Below are 8,752 nucleotides of genomic sequence, written 5' to 3' on the forward strand. Positions count from 1 at the left end.
TTATTTATTATATTACGCGTTGACTGCGATGTTTGAGAGAGAGAAAGCTGATTTTGAGGTATGTTTTACTTCTCTTCCTTTTGTTGTACTTGATATTTTTGGTTGAAAGTTTGGGTCTAAGTTGCCAAAAATTTATATAAAACCACTCATTCAACTACGCTCACAGAAAAGTTCACCTACAGTAAGAACATGAAAATAAATAAGAAATAAAAAATATACCTTTTCCCGTTTAAATACTGGTTCATATCAATTAATGTCATAAAAGTCATCAAATTATGGAGAACAAACATTTGTGGAAAAAACTGTATTCCTCCTTTCAGTGGCGAAGGAAGTATTTAGGTCCTTTAATCAGGTAAAAGTACTAATATCACAGTGTGAAAATACTCTGTTACAAGTTAAAGTCCTGCATTGTAAAAGTGACTCAAGTAAAAGTAAGTTTATTTGGGAAATTGTACGTTAAGTATTAAAAGTACAAAGTCTGAAAGCAGAAAATCTAAAATAAATAAACAAATAAAAACACCCCCCCTCCAAAAAAAAAAAAAACCCCATAAAAATTATTCATTCTTTATCAAAATAGTTGCCAATTAATTTTCTTTCAATAAACTCATTGATTAATCAACTAATTGTTTCAGCTGTACTTATATAAACTGTTTGGAAGTTTCATTTATAACACAGTATCATTTTTTATAGGCTTCTTCCTGCGTTTTTTCATGCAAAAACCTTAATCCACAAAATAACCAGTGACTAAAGCTTTCAGATAAATGTAGTGAATTAAAAAGCACAATATATCCATCTGAAATGCAATAGAGTAAAAGTGTAAAGTGGCATGAGAAGAAAAGACTCAAGTAAAGTATATGTAGCTCAAATTTGTTCTTAAGTACAGTTGTTACGTTGTAAATGAACGTACTTTTAAAAAAAATGTATTTGTTTTTTACTTGTCTCAGTTGTCTTATGATTTATTGTACTTGGCTGCTGCAAGTTTCCTTTGGACATCAGTGGTAGATGAAGCGGTCTACCGAGATAGGCTATACAGCAAAACTATATCAAAAAATCCATTTACAAACTCTCACACAGCACATGCAGTATAAACCAAGTCTTATTTATCCAGTTGTTTGTTAAGTACTTCCCAAACACATTAACTTTCACTAAAACTGTACAAGCTGATAAAAAAACAGAAATGAAAGCAAAGTGTACCTATACTCTTATCAAAGCCAGATGCTAAATGATTTTTGTGTGGGTTTTTTTCCTCTTTCTTTTCTCTTCGTTTTTTTTTTTTGCAAAAATGCAGGTTTGGGATGTACAGAAGATTTACAAATGGTCATTTTGTGGGTGAAGTATTCCCCTACATAAAAGTAGAATTGCCACAAATACTTCATTGCAACTAAAAGGTAGTTATTAAAAATAAAAGTAATTATTGTGCAAATGTCTCCTTAAATTGTTGGAATATTACAGCATAGTATATTATTCTGCTTTTATCACTGTCAAATATGCCTACATGTTAGAGTATTTTAATGTTGTAGTTTGTCAATGTGGAGACAACTTAAGATACTTTGTATACTACTAGCTAGTTTTATGGGCTAGCAGGCTGTAGCACAGCATCTTATCATAAGCACCATGCTTTTTATGTAAAAAAAAAAAAAAGTAGCTCTTAACTATAAGTGTGAAATAAATGTCGTGGAGTAAGAAGTGCAATATTAACCTTTAAAATGTAGTGGAGTCTATACAGTTATTAGTAGAAGTATCAAGTATAAAATAGAAATAGTACACCAAAACTGTACCCTACAGTACTCAAGTAAATCTGTTTCGTTAAAGTCTATCCAAACTCACTCTGTCTAAGTGTTACGTGCTCTTGTTTTGTGTCATACTTTAATAGCTACATCAAGGCTGAGCAAAACTGAGGAAACATGATGTTTTTAAATGCAAATGTACTGTGACCTCATGCAGGGACAAGAGCTTAAATTTTTAGTCACAAGGGGTAATCTAGAGAAAGAAGGCTACATCAAGAGACCCAGCACATTGATCCTTATACTTCCCATATACACATAATAAAACACATTTATTAATTAATGGTCTCTGCTTTTTATATTCAGGGTCAGAGGAGGCCAGAGCCATCAAATCTGAGACGAAACCAATGAAACAAGGAACAGATGGACAAAATCCATCACAGTCTACCACAATGTAATGTACCTCCACAAACACCATCTTACATATGAGCAGGATTTTTGGCTCTTCCTGCGGATCATGGTTGGATCTGTTGCATTTATGAGTTTAAGTTCTGATGTAATTTAAGGCAGTGTTTCTAAAGTCAGGCTGGCAATCCAGCTGCCACTGAGCAGCAGAGCAGTCCCCGCTATTATTATCTACAGTTTGTATGCTCAGATGAACATAAAAAAGTATTTTTCATTAGAGGATGTCTTCACTGTAATGCAGGGGCGAGACGTTCCCTCCACCAAAATGCAGAGATCGAATTTTAAAAAAGGAGGGACAGGAGGGCTTTTTCTTTTCTTTAATGAAGGGAAACAAGAAAAGCCTTCAGATTTTATGTCTGACGTTTTCTCCTGGGGTGTAATTTTGTAGAATTATATGTTATTTTTTTGACAGTATTTTTACGAATATACAATATAAATTCTTTTCTATAGCCCTCAGATTTACTGTATGTCAATTATAGTGCAACGAACTGCATTCAGTATGCCTTTGTTTTTCATTACTTTGATTATTATTTATTAGTTTATTATCTTGTGGGCTTGGATGTAGACAGGATATGCGCTCCCCCTAGATTATTATGATTATACTCTTTTATGATGACAGGAAGCAGAGAAGAATATAATTACAAAATCTACATCTGAGATCAAAATCATTCCATAAAAGCATCTCACTTTAGAACAGTTTTAGAAAAAAAAAGAAAAAAAATGACGAGAGAGGAAACAAACATCAGGATGACAAAAATATGAGTGACATGGAAAAAAATAGATTATAGCAGAGCACAATGTGGTGACAAACGCTTACATAAGTGATAAATGACGAGGCAAATTAAACAGATTTAATTAAATACGGCTGATGAGTGGAAGTGAGAGTGGGAGGCAGCATTTGTGTGTGTGTGTGTGTGTGTGTGTTTATATGTGTGTGTGTGCTGAACTTTAACAGAGGGCACTTGAATCACAATTGATCCATGGGATGCCTTTATTTTTGAATGACCTTTAGGGTGTCGTTTCACATTTACTGCTGTTGTGGGGTTTTTTTCAGCCCACACACTCGGCGCCACAATCTCAGATGTGTTGCTGAAAACCTGCAAACATATTTAGACAACTTCCTCCTGCTTGTGGTTTTGAGGTCTGTTACACATGTGAACGGACATTTCATAAGCTGAGCTAAACCTGAATGAGTTTATAATTTTTGTGAAAAGCACATCCCCTAAAAGGTTTCCGGCTCTTTTCACCATCAGACATCAGTGTGCTCTTCTTGCGAGTGAGTCAGAGATGAGACACTCACTCTTCCGTGACTCCACATATCCACTATCAGTCTCAGAAAATCAATTTTCCTGTCTGACTTGGGCTCTTTGTTGAGTAGTGTAATTTATATTAACTGAAAAAACTTTAAAACTTTTTAAAGATAGGTGCATTTTATGCCTTTAATGGAGAGGTTCACCTGATTTTGAAGTCTGTCTTAAAGGTCTAGTGTGTAGGATTTAGTGGCATCTAGTGTAACGGTTGCATAACTGAAACTTTTACCTTGTGCCAAGCGTGTAAGAAAACAGTGGTCAGTGCAAAATACAAACGGCCCATTCTTGAGCCATTTTGTGGTTGTCTGTTCTCCGTTAATGTAGAACAACATTGCACAGTCTGTGGAAGAAGACCGGTCCCAATCCCTTCTTCAGACATGTCTGAAGAAAACCTCACACGTGTGGAGGCAATGAATGTTCATGGGAGCCTTCTCTAATGTGCAGACTTTATTTGTTCTTTTGCATCTATTTTGGTTCTGTCCAGCACCTTGTTTTTACGGCTTTTGGATGTGCGCGCTGCTAGAACGTTTTTCAGCAAGATAATCTTCCCAAATCAACATCGCTTTTGAATTTTTAGAGGCCTAAATTCAAATGCCAGAAGTAAAAAGCTAATGAAGAACAACCAACACCACAGTCATATGAGTTTGTGCCACCAGCGTGTGATGACGTTCTGTAGTCTCATTTAGCCACTCGTTCACATCCGCCGTTTTACGACCCACAAAAGCGTCAAACTCTGTGAGTTGGCATTTTTTGTCGTTGAACAACAACAACATGCAAGTCTCCTAAACTTGTGTTAACCGCAGATGTTACTTCAGGCATTTAACCAAAAAAAACATTTAAAAAACCCACTGACTTCGAGAAGAGGGAACCTGGGAGTGCTAAAATGCTAACTCATTGTGAGTTTTCTTTGATTCTTCTGTCACTGATTTTTGCCTAATGTCCATTGTGGATGCATAGCGGTTTCAATTTAAGCATTGGGGTTCAAAATCCAAAGTCTTTATTCTGTGTACATTATATCTTATCATAACTGTTTGTCTGCTGCATTTTAGCAAGGAATCACTGTCTGTGGAAACACAATTTCTTTTTGCACAGAACGCGGACAATAGCTTTTGTCCCCGTCATTTAAATTGAATTTGCTTTAGGAAGGGATCTCTTTGCTGCCAGTATGGACAGCAGGATTCATTACAGCAACCAAAAACGATTTTAACACACATATGGTCATGTCGGTGTAATTTGAAGACAGACTAAAGGATGTGAATCTATCTTTTAATGGACAGTGACAGTGGAGCGATGACAGGAAGTGAGAGAAGAGAGAGAGATGAGGAATGACATTTGAACAAAGGTCCCCAGCTGGACACGAACTAATGCTATCAAAAACACTTTGGCACTAGGAATTAACGTCAGTGTTGTATAGTTAGCACCGTAATATGTGTATATATAGTTTGGTAATATGATGTGCTTTATATAGTTACAACCATTTACCAACCTAGCTCTCATCCAGATTAACCCGCGATGGCTTCGGGGCAAAATGAGCTGTGTGTATGTAGTCATTCCTGTTACAGCTGTCAATCAAGTTCTGTGCACACACCTCATATGACAGTGTCATTATATTTAGCCTGGAGTCCCAACCTGTCCTGCCATGTTGAAATTTAATTGGCCACAGGTTTGTGGTGTTCCTCAAATTATTTTGTGGTGATTTTTATTGCAAACAAATGCATTTAAGAATATGCATTAGGCTTCAAACTGAATTAACATTTTGTTACCTTTGATTATTCAGTCTTACAAAGTGCTCCTGTGAGCCATTTTCTGTCAACCCTAACCTAATCAGTTGTGATGACACCAACTATTCCTCCTACACTTGTAGGCCACACTAAAGTTGTGGTAGCAATTATTATGAGCAATTCTTATCTTATATGTCAGTGAAACAAACATGCTAATTTAAGATTTGCTATTTCTATATCTCTCAAATCTCATCCACATTTTTGAGAAACATTAGCAAATACTGTTGTGTTGTACATATTTTAAATACTTAAGGCAAATTTTAACATCAGACATACTGTCGCTCACCATCATCAAGCATGTATCCCCCTGCTGCCTGGTTTTATTTGCTGTAACACCAGTGTTGGGAAGGTTACTTTTGAAGTGTAGTAGACAGATTACCATGTTAAAAATGTAACATGGATACAAGTTATTTAAATATTTTAATTACTTCATCAAAATAATGTAACTCATTTCATTTGAATACTAAGTGATCACTTTTATAACATTTAAAAAACAAAACAAAACATGGTAATAAGAGTGAAAAATAAATAGGAAATAGGCCAAAAAAAAATTCCTTCACAGTTAGAAGATACAAAGCAACAGAATGACTGTTATGTTCAAGGTATTACATGTTCTTACAATAGGAATATATTTGTAAGTAACTTCTTTGTAATCACCAACATTTTCATTAGTAACTGGTATTTAATTGCATATTTTTTCTCAGTTACTGTAACTGATTACATTAAATTTTTTTTGTAATTTAATTACATGTAAGTTACTCCCCGACACTGTGTGACACAATGCACCATAAACTTTGTTTATTGTGTGTGTTTTTTAAAAAATAAGTCATACAGAACTATATGATACGTTCAATATTTAAAGTGCAGTATAGTATATTATGTACTATAAAAACAAGAAAAACAGAACATGGTGATTAAGAAAAAAACATATAATAATAAAATAAAGAAACCCCCCCAGTAATAAAAAATACATAAAAAACAAAAATAGCATGGTATCAGATAAATGTTTGTAAACACTTAAAAAGACAATTTGCTGGGCAGGGAGAGCTGTATTAAGTGAACATGTCTTATTTTGACTTTTCCTTTTTACGGAACAATGGGCAACTGGATTTTCTCTTTAATGTGATTTTAAAAAGGATTATGTACTTTATAAAAGGTCTTTGGGGAGCTTCTTAATGAGTATTTTATTTTCTCCAATTTGTGAGAGCTGAGTACATCTTTGATCTAGTGAGCAAACGTAGGTGGGTATGCATCTTTCCATTTAAGTAGAGTTCGGTGCCTAATTTGAATGTCACATTGCACCTTTTGAACAAAGCATGTAGCTATGGCATTACAAAATCAGGGTAAGAACCACACAATTTCTAGAACATCATGTTCTTCACACACCCCTTTGTGGAGTGTGGAGTTTTAATGCAAGAAATTTACACCTGAAGATGATATTAACATACAATTATACATCTGTCCATGTGAATACTGAAGTTTAAAAAACTAAATAAATAAAAAAGCAAAACTTCGTAAAGTGTCCATCAGAGTTGAAAATAATCTTTGGTTTAAACATGAATAGCCACCACATGAGGGCGCTTCACGCCACAATTTCTCCATGAGTTGTTATCTGGCTTTTAGACAGCCCCTCCCCTCTCCCCTTTAATACACACACACACACACACACACACACACACACACACACACACACACACACACACACACACACACACACACAAAATGCACACACGTGGATGCTTGAGCTCACTATAAAGGCTCTCTGCTCCCTCATTTTTTTTTCCTTTTTCATCAAAGCACCTCATAGCTTTTACACTCAAAAGTAGCACAATGGGGAAGTCACACACAGGGCCGAGTCAGGAAGTGAATGAAAGAATAAAATTCAGTCAGGGTGAGAGATGAGTGGTGGGATAGAAAGCCAGTAGGTGTGGAGAGGAAAAGGGGGAGCTGCAGTTTATGGTAAGAGCAGACTGAGGGGAAAACCATTATAAGAGAGTGCTCATGTGTGTGTTTGTTTACCGATCTAACAAGTGGGCATATCTGCAATCAGCCTTTTTTTCGAGCACAAAAACATTTTGAAGAGAGGCCGCAGGGGGATAGATTTAGTAAAGAAGGAAAACATGTAAGTAAAAGAGGCAATCAGGAAGGTTGGATGAAGGTCAAAGGGGGCGAGAGGTTTAGAGGCTTATTATGCAGCAGGTGTTTTCAAAAAAAGGACACTTAAAACTGAAGTAGCACGAGTGGAAAAAAGCAAGGAGTGTGGTTGTAATGTGACAGTTAGTGGTTCAATAAACATTTTCTAGGCTGTCACACACATAAAAGCATAGACATACACACACTGAGAGGGGAGCTCACATTTTTTGTTACCAGACAGTCGTGTTATTGCTCTCCTAATCATGCGTGAGATTAGGTGGCAGCACACAAGCAAAAACCTGCTGTTGACACATCGTATTCCATTTCATCACACACATGCGCACACACGCTCTCTGTTTTAACTGGTCCTCAAGTGAATAGAAACTGATTTGCTTTCGGGCCAGATAGAGGAATGAATAAGTGTAGTTTATCACTCTATAATTGTGGGGTGGGGATGGGAAAGGAACAGAGACGTGGCGGTGAACAGGATAAAAGTTTTTCAGAGTTGTGGAAGTGCAACAGATAAGTAAGAACAAAGAATAAATTGATGGCAATTTAGGAAGAGGAGCTTTGCTGGCTGCCTCTCTCTGGTCTGGTTCTTTGTTTAAAAAGAACTTGTGGGAGGATGAGGGGTTTGACTTGGATGAAAGGGAAGCTGGAGTGAATCTCAGCTGTAGAGACAAGGAGGAGGAAGTCTCTCTCTCAGAGGTGAGGCTCATAGAATGTGTGCCCACCATTTTCCGTCACTAGTGTACAGAAATGGCTTTGCTTTATACTTCTGGGACTCTAAATTTATCTCACATGATCAGAGAAGTGCTGCTAATTCTGAAAATGACTCTTCATCTTCCAGCTATTTCTGGGTTCCCCGTTGTTTGCTGCAGATGCAATTGAGATCTCAAGCCAAACACATATGTGCAGATCCAGAGTCCACGTTTAACTTGGCGAGTTTGGTGCACTGCTCACAGGCACACGAGGATAACAGAGACTCAGCATTAAGTACAAAGGCAGAACACAGGGTGCACAAGAGAGAGCAGACAGTTTATATCACCTCATATAAACTATATACACACAATAAAAAAAAAATACAACATGTGCATCTGAGTTAAAAGGATGAACAAAAAAAATGCAGACTTGAAAAAATACAGGAATATAGATTAAGTAAGATTAATTAAGTAGCAGGTCTGTATGTGACAGTCAGAGCAGTGGCCCTGTAAAGCCTGGAGCGACATCACTTTTCTTGTGCTGCTTTCAGACACCTTGCATAAGCATTTAACCCTTTGAACCTTGACCAAATTGGTGCAATTTCTTTTTAAAACATGGGGAAATTATTAGAATTATT

Source organism: Plectropomus leopardus, chromosome 3 (assembly GCF_026936395.1).
Source record: "Plectropomus leopardus strain MGB_pleo_1.0 chromosome 3, ASM2693639v1, whole genome shotgun sequence".
Classification (NCBI taxonomy): Eukaryota; Metazoa; Chordata; class Actinopteri; order Perciformes; family Serranidae; genus Plectropomus; species Plectropomus leopardus.